The sequence below is a fragment of the Bubalus kerabau genome, chromosome 14 (assembly GCF_029407905.1).
Source record: "Bubalus kerabau isolate K-KA32 ecotype Philippines breed swamp buffalo chromosome 14, PCC_UOA_SB_1v2, whole genome shotgun sequence".
Classification (NCBI taxonomy): Eukaryota; Metazoa; Chordata; class Mammalia; order Artiodactyla; family Bovidae; genus Bubalus; species Bubalus kerabau.
Window position 1 is genome coordinate 65,941,812 of NC_073637.1, and position 10,581 is coordinate 65,952,392.

The 10,581-nt window shown below is 43.0% G+C and overlaps 1 long non-coding RNA gene across 1 annotated transcript; it reads right to left on the reverse strand.

Moving 5' to 3' along the window:
- Positions 1–568: 568 nt before the first annotated feature.
- On the reverse strand, positions 569–10,337 carry LOC129627017 (uncharacterized). Its single transcript, XR_008702385.1, has 3 exons — positions 10,064–10,337; positions 8,955–9,096; positions 569–2,827 (listed from the first exon to the last, which is right to left on the reverse strand). It is a non-coding gene; the product is annotated as an uncharacterized LOC129627017 (long non-coding RNA).
- Positions 10,338–10,581: the final 244 nt, after the last annotated feature.

Below are 10,581 nucleotides of genomic sequence, written 5' to 3' on the forward strand. Positions count from 1 at the left end.
AACACCACAGTTCAAAAGCATCAATTCTTCAGCATTCAGCCTTCTTCATAGTTCAACTCTCACAACCATACATGACCACAGGAAAAACCATAGCCTTGACTAGACAGACCTTTGTTGGCAAAGTAATGTCTCTGCTTTTGAATATGCTATCTAGGTTGGTCATAACTTTCCTTCCAAGGAGTAAGCGTCTTTTAATTTCATGGCTGCAGTCACCATCTGCAGTGATTTTAGAGCCCCCAAAAATCAAGTCTGACACTGTTTCCACTGTTTCCCCATCTATTTCCCATGAAGAGATGCGCCCAGATGCCATGATCTTCGTTTTCTGAATGTTGAGCTTTAAGCCAACTTTTTCGAATAAATATATTGTTAAAATGTCTCCATATACACAGTAATTTAAAGATTCAACATCAGTTCAGTTCAGTCATTCATTCGTGTCCGACCCCTATCAAAATTCCAATGGCATTTTTCATAGAAATAGAAAAACCTCTAAAATTTACTTTGACCCACAAACTGCAAATAGCCAGTGCTATCTTAGAAAGAGCAACAAAGCCGGAGGCATCATGTACTCTGACTTCAAACTGTATTATAAAGTTATAGTAATCAAAATAGTATGGCATTGGCATAAAAACAGACACATAGATCAATGGAACAGAAGAGCGAGGCCCTAAATAAACCCACATTTATATGGTCAATTAATTATGGCAAAGAATCCAAGAATATCCAATGGGGAAAGGATAGTCTCTTCAATACGTCAGGCTAGGAGAAATGGACAGCCATGTGCAAAAGAATGAAACTGGACCACTGATTTACACCACACTCCAAATTAACCAAAAATGGATTAAAAACTTAAAAGACCTGAAACCATAAAACTCCTAGAAGAAAACATAGGCTGTAAGCTCCCTGACATTGATCTTGGCAATTAATTTCTGGATGTGACACCCAAAGCAGGTAAGGAAGTGGGACTGCATCAAACTGAAAAGCTTCTGCTCAGCAGAGGAAAGTGTCAATAAAATGAAAAGGCAACTTACCAAATGGGAGAAAATAATTGCAAATCACATGTCTGCTAAGGGGTTCACACTGCAATTATATAAAGAACTCATACAACTTAAGAGCAAAAAGTAATCCGATTTTAAAAATGGGCAGAGGACCTTCTTTTCCAAAGAAGACACACAGATGGTCAACAGGTACATGAAGACATCTTCAATATCACTAACCAGGGAAAAGCAAACCCACAATGAGAGATCGCCTCACTTCTGTTAGGATGCTTATTATCGGAGAGACGATAGTGTCCATGATGATGTGGAGAAGCCTTGTGAACTGTTGGTGGGGTTGTAAACTTGTTAAGCCACTATGGAAAATAGTATGAAGTTCCTCAAAAATTAAAAACAGAGCTACCTTATAAATGTGGCAATTCTACTTCTGGGCATTTATCCAAAGGAAACAAAAAACTAACTTGAAAAGATATGCACCCCCATACTCACTGCAGCATTATTTACAATAGCCAAAATATGGAAGTGTCCTTCGGTGAATGTGCAGATAAAAAGATGTGGTACACACAGAGCAATAATGTGAAAGTGAAAGTCACTCAGTCATGCCCGACTCTTCGTGACCCCATGGACTGTACAGTCCATGGAATTCTCCAGGCCAGAATACTGGAGTGGGTAGTCTTTCCCTTCTCCAGGGGATCTTCCCAACAAGACCAATAATATTCAGCCTTAAAAAAGGAAGGGTATCTTGTCATTGTGGCAACATGGATGGACCTTGAAGGCAGTGTGCCCTCAATGAGATAAGTCAGAGAAACAAATACCATATGCTTTCACTTATTTATGAAATTTAAAGAAAAAAAAAAACAACACTAAGCACATAGATGGGCTTCCCTGGTGGCTCAGATGGTAAAGAATCCACCTGCAATGAGGGAAACCTGTTTGATCCCTGGATTGGGAAGCTCCTCTGGAGAAGGGAATGGCAACCCATTGCAGTGTTTTTGCCTGGAGAGTCCCCATGGACAGAGGAGGTTGGCGGGCTATAGTCCATGGGGTTGCAAGGAGTAGGACCCGACTGAGCAACTAAGCACAGCACAGCAAGTGCATAGATACAGAACAGGTGGTGGTTGTCAGAGGTAGGGGTTGGACAGTGGACAAAATGGGTGAAAGAGATCAAAAGATAAAATCTTCCAGTTATAAAATAAATCATAGGAATGTAATACAATGGTGACTATAGTTATTAATACTATATTGTATACTTGAAAGTGGCTAAGAGCATAGATCTTAAAAGTTCTCATTACAAGGAAAAAATATATAACTTGGTGTGGTGATAGAACTTAACTAGACATTGTGGTGATCGTTTCACAATGTATATAGGTATTGAAACATTATACTGTATGCCTGACACTAAAGTTATGTCATTATGTTATGTATATCTCAATTAAAGATGAGTGTGCAAATGGCTTTATATATAAAATGGGGTTAAGTCTAGGCTCAGTTCATTATAAATAGGCGTTCTACCTACATGAATGTCCAGTGGGACATTAGAAACTGGCATAGAACATAAGAACTCTTCTTTGTATAGGAGTGCCCCATGCTCCATAGGATGTCTAGCATGAAATTCAAACAGTAGCTCCCCACCATCACCATGACAACCCCAACCATCCCCACAAATTTCCAAAATGCTTTCTAGGGGGTACCCCCTCCCACTCCTCTCTTTGAGGAGCACAATTCCAGGATGGTGAGCTTCATGCTGGGGCCGCTTGCAGTCATTTCACACAGCTTCACGGATGCAGTCATTTGTGGAAGATACATATGAAGCCAACGTGGAGAGGATGGTAGAACTGGAGAGAGAAAGGCAGAGTCCAAGATATCTTTTGAGCTCCTGGATCCTGATATGCCTGACGTTAGATCTAACATCTGTACTTCCCTCTTTACATGAGCATAAAATTTCCTTTTTGTTGAGTTTGATTTCTGACGTGTGCAACTAGAAAAATTTGGTCCAATACATGCTTTAAGAGGCAGCTGTAGACATAACTTATTTTCTTTTTTGCTTATTCAATGATATTTTATCATCACTTTTTTTTTCTTCTGCAAAGTAGGAATATAAGGGAAGTCTATTCTAACATGTCATGAACTCTAAGGTGTTATGTTCCAATAGGTCAGACTTATTAATGCCTGTGAGCAAACTGACTCTTCTCTTTTTCTCATGGAATTTATCTACACCTAGACACACACACACACACACACACACACACACACATTCTAGAAGGCATATTCGTATACTTTGGTCAGGCTCTCTGGGTATGCCTGATTGGACCATGGATGTTCATCGCTGTTCAGTCATTAAGTCATGTCCGACTCTTTGCGACCCCATGAACTGCAGCACACCAGGCTTCCCTGTCCTCCACTATCTCTCAGAGTTTGCGCAAGTTCATGTTCATTGAGTCGGTGATGCTATCTAACCATCTCATCCTCTGAACCACGGTGGCCCACTCAAATTCTCTTTGCCTGGACTGAAGTTCTCTTCCTAGGGCTGGAGACATGTTACAGGTAACATGAACGCTAGGGAGGGGGAAAAGGAGAGCTGTAAGGTGCTTTTATTCTGCCAGATGATTTTAAAGAGGGAAACTGACTAGCAGAGGTGCAGAAAGAAAAGAAACAGTTTCAGCAGCATTCTAGTTCCAAGACCCATCCCTTCCCAAGATTCAACTGTATTCTGCTCATGGGCTCTTCCAGAAGCCTTATATCTTTAAATGAATTTCCACCCTTTATTTACATCTCCAGTGAGTTTCTATTATTGTCCCTAAAGAATTCTAACACTTTATTCCTCTAGGTATTCTAAGTTCTCTCCTCACATCAAATCAGATCACTAGGAAGCCACGCTGTGTGGTGAGGGTAAGGGGGTGGGTCATCCCTGCAGAACGGGGGAGGGGGTTGGGAGAGCTGATGGGGAGGTTTAAGTGGTGCCCTTAGCTTTAATCAAACATCAACTCAATGTATGGCAAAACCAATACAATATTGTAAAGTAATTAGCCTCCAATTAAAATAAATAAATTTATATTAAAAAAATAAAAAATCTCAAAAAAAAAAAAAATACAACCAACCACAGGCTTTCACAACCAAATCCGGAAATCCAGGCTCTGAGCCTCATCAGCTGTGTCTCTTTGGTAAGTTACTTAACTCCCCTGATCTCTAAACTTAAGACAATAATAATAACCCATTTCCCTGAGTTGCTCAGTGAGATGAAGACAGAAATGTGCTCAGCGCAGTCATCTGGGCTCAATAAATATTTCTCCTACATTCTCCCCTGTCCTCTTTGCCACCTTGCTCTTAGTGGCTAACCAGTCCCTCAGTATCCGCACAAGTAATGCCTCTCTTGCACTTGAATTTTAATCTGAAATTCTGACAAAGCACAGAACGATAGAGGAGGATTGGGTCTTCAAGTTTATCTGGTCCAACCTCCCCGCCCCTCTTTATTTTTAAAACAATTAAAAAATAATTCTATTTATCTTTGACTGTGCTGGGTCTTCGTTGCTGTGCAGGCTTTTCTCTAGTCGCAGTGCGTGGGGCTACTCTCCCGTTGCAGAGCACGGTCTCTAGGGCGCTCCAGTTCCAGCAGTCATGGCTCCGGACTCTAGAGCTCAGGGTTAACAGCTGTGGCCCACGGGGGCTTCATTGGTCCGAGGCATGTGGACCCTTTCAGATCAGGGATCGAACTCGTGTCTCCTATATTGGCAGGCAGGTTCTTTACCACTGAGCCACCAGGAAAGCCCCTTTTTTAAATTTTTTAAAAGTTTATAGAGTTGCATATAGGTTAAAGAGTCAACTAAGTCTATAAAGTTTATGAAGACAAGCAGCAGTTCTCTAGACCTCACCCCCGTCTCACCCTCCAGAGAGGCAATCTCTCCCTGTATCTGACTGATGATAACCTCCACGTCACCAAACGTCACCCTTGAAATGCCACTTATTTTTCGGGATCAGGCCTCCTCTATTGACCTCTCACAATAGAAAGTGAGGATCTGCTCCCTTATTTTGCAGATCAGGAAGCTGAAGTGATTCAAGATCAGTGACTTTCCCAAGGCCTCACTCAGATAATCTGGGGGTGAGGTCAGAGTTTTGTATTTTTTTTTTTTTTTAAGCTTCTCAGCGTTTTCTCAGACTCACGCAAGTTTGAGAGCCACTGCCAAGGCAGTGAGAGCTTTGGAGACAGAACTTCAGCAAGACTTCAACTTCAGAAGTCTTGACTCTGATACTTCTGGCTATGTCACCTTGAGAAAACCTTTTCTGAGCCTCAGTTTCTTAATCTATAAAATGGGCACATTTTAAAGGCCTTATAGGAATAAAGGGGGTCAAATGCTGTATGAAGATGTGTGATGACGGAGAGTTCCAGCTACAACAGCATAGGCATATCAGTGAGCTTCCCAGAGTCTCCTGTTCCTCATCAGTACAGTGGGCCTCACCCAACCCCATCTTACCTCTTCCTCCTCCATTCCAATTCAGTGGCCTTAGTCCTATTTTTCTAAGAGAGCTAAGGGCTTCCTCACCCTTGCCCATTTCTCTACCTTAATCACTTCTCACTTTCATCTCTTCATCAGACTAATCCTGACATACTTAAGGTCTCAGTTAACTGTGCCTTGTCCAGAGAAGCCTTACCTCTGCCCCTGACTCAGGGTTGACACGCTCCCAACTCCAGCCCCATGCATGCGCCATGCTCTATGCTTGTCCCTGCATGGCACAGATTGTGCTTGGAGACTGTTGTGTTTTTTCTTGCTGAATGTCTGGCTTCCCCATGAGCCAGTGTGAGTGCAGAAGCCCCTTCTGTACAGTCACTCCAGCACCCACAGCCCAGGCACAGGGCTGACACGTCCATGGAAGTGTCAGTCCCTCAATCGTGTCTCTTTGTGACCCAGTGACCATAGCCCACCAGGCTCCTCTGTCCATGGGATTCTACAGGCAGGAGCCCTCCTCCAGGGGATCTTCCCAATCCAGGGACTGAACCCAGGTCTCCTTGCATTGCAGGCCTATTCTTTACCCTCTGAGCCACCAGGAAGACACATGGTAGATCTCCAGTAAACATTCTCTTCTCTTAGCTGAGTATCAGTCCATCTTGCTGGCCCGGCTCACTGCTGGAACCACCAGCTCCACCTTGCTCCTACAACTCCCTGACTAGAGAAGCAAAAAATCTGGTTGTCCTCAAGTTCACAATATCAAAGTCTGACAGCTGAACAGTAAAACGGGCTCAGCAGGTGGGGCATACTCAGGCATGTTATTGTTGACAGAGTGTCCTGGCTTGGCCGGTAATGTTCTGTCTTCATTGCCAGCCTTGAAGTTGTGGCTGTCATTTCTGTTAAACAAACACATTTTTTTCTTAAAAAAAATTTTAACCTGTCTCAGTTTTTATTTTGAAAATATTTTTATTAAACTTCTCTTTTTTTTTTTTCCTGCCTGTGTTACATGGCATGTGGGATTTTAGTTCTCCAACCAGGATCAGACCCGAGTGCCCTGTATTGGAAGCCTGGAGTCTTAACCACGGACCGCCTGGGATGTCCCTAAATCTTTATACGAACCCTTAAATAAGAGTTTCAACTGACAGGGAGCATCCTGCTCTATTCCTGAACTGTGGGGCATCACTGCAATTTACATGGTATCCACAGTATCCTCACAAGCGAGGAAGAGGAACCAAAAGGAGAAAGCAAGATTTTCCCAAAAGGCATTCCCTGTGACCTCAGAAAAGCACACCTTGGGTCATCTCCAGACATACTGCTGGGAAAGAGTTCTCTTTTTAAACTTTCAATACAAAGGTTTTTGTTCAGTGGCAATCTTATGTCACCCATTTCTATTGATTTTCAAAAGCCAAAAGTATTCTTTAAAAACAGTAAGGCCAACTGTGTTAGGATACTTTATCGCTGGAACAGAAATTTCTAGTGCTAAACAAATTCATACCTAGAAATGTTTTCCATTCAATGAATAAACACCTGAAATGGATGTTGCGAGGGGACTTCAGCAAGGGGTAGGATCGTTCAGACGGCAAATGATGGAGCCTGGGTACTGCAAATACAAGATGTAACTGCCATCTCCCCACGCCACCTATGACAGGAGTGGCTAAGTTTTGGTAACAGTTAAGTGGGGCAGTGTAGAATGTGGTCTCTAGAATCATGCTGTCTAGGTTTGAATCCTAGTTCTTTCTTTTAACAGCTGCATGACCGTGGGCAGTTTACTCGGCCACACGGTGCTTCAGTTACTCATCAACATGGAGGGGGAGTGCCTGCCTCGTGCATGCGTACTCGGTCATTCAGTCATGTCCGACTCTTTGTGACCCCATGGGCTGTAGCCCCCAGCCTCCTCTGTCCGTGGAATTTTCCAGGCAAGATTACTGGAGTGGGTTGCCATGCCCTCCTCCAGGGGATCTTCCCAACCCAAAGATCGAACCTGCTTCTGTTTATGTCACCTACATTGCAGGCAGATCCTTTACTACCAGCTCCACTTAGAAGGGGGTTTAGCCCAAAGTACTCAAAAAACATATTAAGCTCTTAAGTCAAAAAGTAGACACAACCCAAGTAACCACAACAAGCTAATGGATAAACTGTGGTATATCTGTACACTGGAATACCACTCAACAATGAAAAGAAAAGCTATCAACTAACACCCACAAGAACCTTGGTGAATCTCCAGATAACTACCCTGAAGGAAAGAACCCAGGCCGGAAACACTATATGATTCAATTTACACAGAACCTGTAAAAAAACAAAATAAATTTTTAGTAACAGCACATTAGAGGTTGCTTGGGAATTGGGGGTGCAGGGAGAGGCAGGAGGGAAGAAAAAAGGCACAAAGAAACTTTTGATGGTGATGAATATGTTTGCTATCTTGACTGGGGTGATGGTCTCATGAATATATGCATATGTCAAATTTATTACACATTTTAAGTATATCATTTGTTATATGTCAATTATATCTCAATAAAACTGCTTAAGAAATGTCAGCCATTACCAATTTACCATTAATCCACCCTTGTTAACAATGTCCCAGGTGGTCATTACTGGATCAGACTCATTCAATTCTAGTCCTATTGGTTATCCCTGGTTTAAATAAACTTTTCTGATTTTCTCCCACTTTTGAGAATTTATGATGCTGTAACTTACTAGTCCTCTGACCTTAGACAAGTCACAAGCCCTCTGAGCCTCCATGTTTTCCATCAGTAACACATGGAAATTTTATCTATCTGCCTTTCTGGATGGTTGTGAAGATAGAATGTGGAAACGTTCAAAGTGCTCCAAAATACTGTACGGTGTTAGGTGTACACGAGGGAGGGACATGTGCTGCGTTCCTCTGAACATGTACTGTGTTTGCCAAGACCTGGTCTGCCAGCAGAACTTGATACCAAGCACCTCTTAAAAATAGCCCTTTACAAATACTACTCAGGTTTATGGTTTTTGTATGAACACCTTTTTTAGCTCATTTTTATGGTTACTCATCAGGCTGTGCTGAGCAGAAGTCCAGAGATGTCAAGAGTCTGAGGGACCCAGGCGAGGCCACTCTGAGAGGCATGCCAGTGTTGGCGGGATGACCTTATACAGGAATTTTCCAGGTGGAGATGCCACCACCTGTCAAAGCTGGTTCCTTCTGTCCCGGAGCCTCTGCCCTTTGATGAGTTAAAGCCTGCTGCTGATTAGCATAGCGGGGCCTAGGTTTGATCTCTTGTCATTAAAAAAAAAAACAAAACAAAAACAGTCGTTTAATATCACTCCAGAGAACCTGCCAGGTTGTTTGCTGGAAACAGCGCTTGTTAGAAGACCTCATTTTAGTGGTGAGAGGGAGTTTATAAGCTCAAAAAACAAAACAAAACAAAAAAAAAAACCCACTAGAAAGACACAACTAAAAGTGTACTAAATAGGTGTTGAGAGGTATAAACCCAAACAGTAACAGTGGCTCGGACTTCCCAGGTGACGCAAGCGGTAAAGAACTCACCCGCCAACACAGGAGATGTAAGAGACTGCGGGTTCGATCCCTGGGTTGGGAAGATCCCCTGGAGTAGGAAACAGCAACCCACGCCCGTATTCTTATCTGGAGAATCCCATGGTCAGAGCCTGGCAGGCTGTAGTACGTAGGGCTGCAAAGGCACAACGGAAGCACCTTAGCACATACGACAGTGATTACCTTTAGACTTAGGGTGAAGATTTTTACTTTTCTCTTAGCTTTCCTGCATTTTCTAAGTTTTCTATGAATGGATATCACTTTTACAATAAGAAATGTTAAAAAAAAAACCCCAAAATAACCAAGGTATGTCTGGCATAGAATTGCTACCTTTGCCCAGAAAGGCAAAGACATTCTTATTACCTCTAACCAATAAAGATGACCATCAGCTGTAAACAGAAACAGAATTTAAATGCCTTTAAGTATGATCTGTCAGCTCAGGCATCCATCCCTGAGGGCTGTGGCACCGGATAGTTTCAGGAAGAGCTTGCTCTGCCCCTTGACCCCGAAATAAAAATGATCGTGCTGGCCCCAAGCCTCAAGTCCCTTAATGCTAGATCTTGTTCTGGAATCCACACATCTCAATTCTTCTTGAATCAACATGTTTTCTGTCTGTATGACTTAGCTTGAGACTAATCATACCCTGAGTTCCCCCCAAGCCTATCAGTCACGGGATCCCACCAAGAGCCACGAAACAGCCATCACTGGTTCATGTCCATCGCGGCTCATATTGAAACCAGGAGCTACTGCAAGAAACCTTTTAAAATGTACAGTGACCCCAGGAACATCTCATGTATCCATTTCGGCCATGCTCCACAACTGTCTTTTTGTCTTAGACTTTCCTGCAACGCCCAAACAGCCAAATTTCAAATCTTGGGGTTTACCAGCTGGGTAATCTTGGATGAGACAATTTCTCTGTATTTCAGTTTCCTTATCAGTAAAGTGAGCTCAGTAAAATCTCTTTCTTAGAACTGGTGTGAGAATGAAGTGATTGATATGGCAAAGTTACTCCAAGTAGCACCTGGTACATGGTACCTACTTATACATGTGAACAATTTTTATTCCTGCCCAACGCCTCTGCTCAGCTTTTGAGCTGCACTCACCTCAGTGGGTCCCCAGCAGCGTGCGAAACAAATCTTCATTCTGCAAACGAATGTAAAACTTGGAATAAAATCCCAGGTGATGCTTCACAGACTTCATTTTATCCCAGAAAGCAGCTTGGATGAAGTTCTAAATGCAGCCAGCTTCCCAGGGAGCCATCTCTCTGAGATTAGACGCTGTCTCACACAGAGCAAGGTGGAGCCAAACTCCAAACTTCAGAATCCGAAAGAGCTAGGAAGGGCTCTGACCATAATGGTTTTTATTACCTTCCCATATCCCTCACACCTGGCAAGTTTTAAGAGCCTGATGCCCAGGATGTATCCCCACACCAATGAAATCAGAATCCCTGAAGGCGGGACCCAGGCTTCGGTATTGCAAGCTCCCCAGATGATTCCAACAAGCAGTCACGGCTGAGAAGCGTTGCCTGGGCCTAAGTCGAAGGTCACGAGTGGGTGAATGTTTTCACAGTAGGAATGGGTGACAGGTGGTGGCTAATGCTATTTAAAGATATAAGATACTG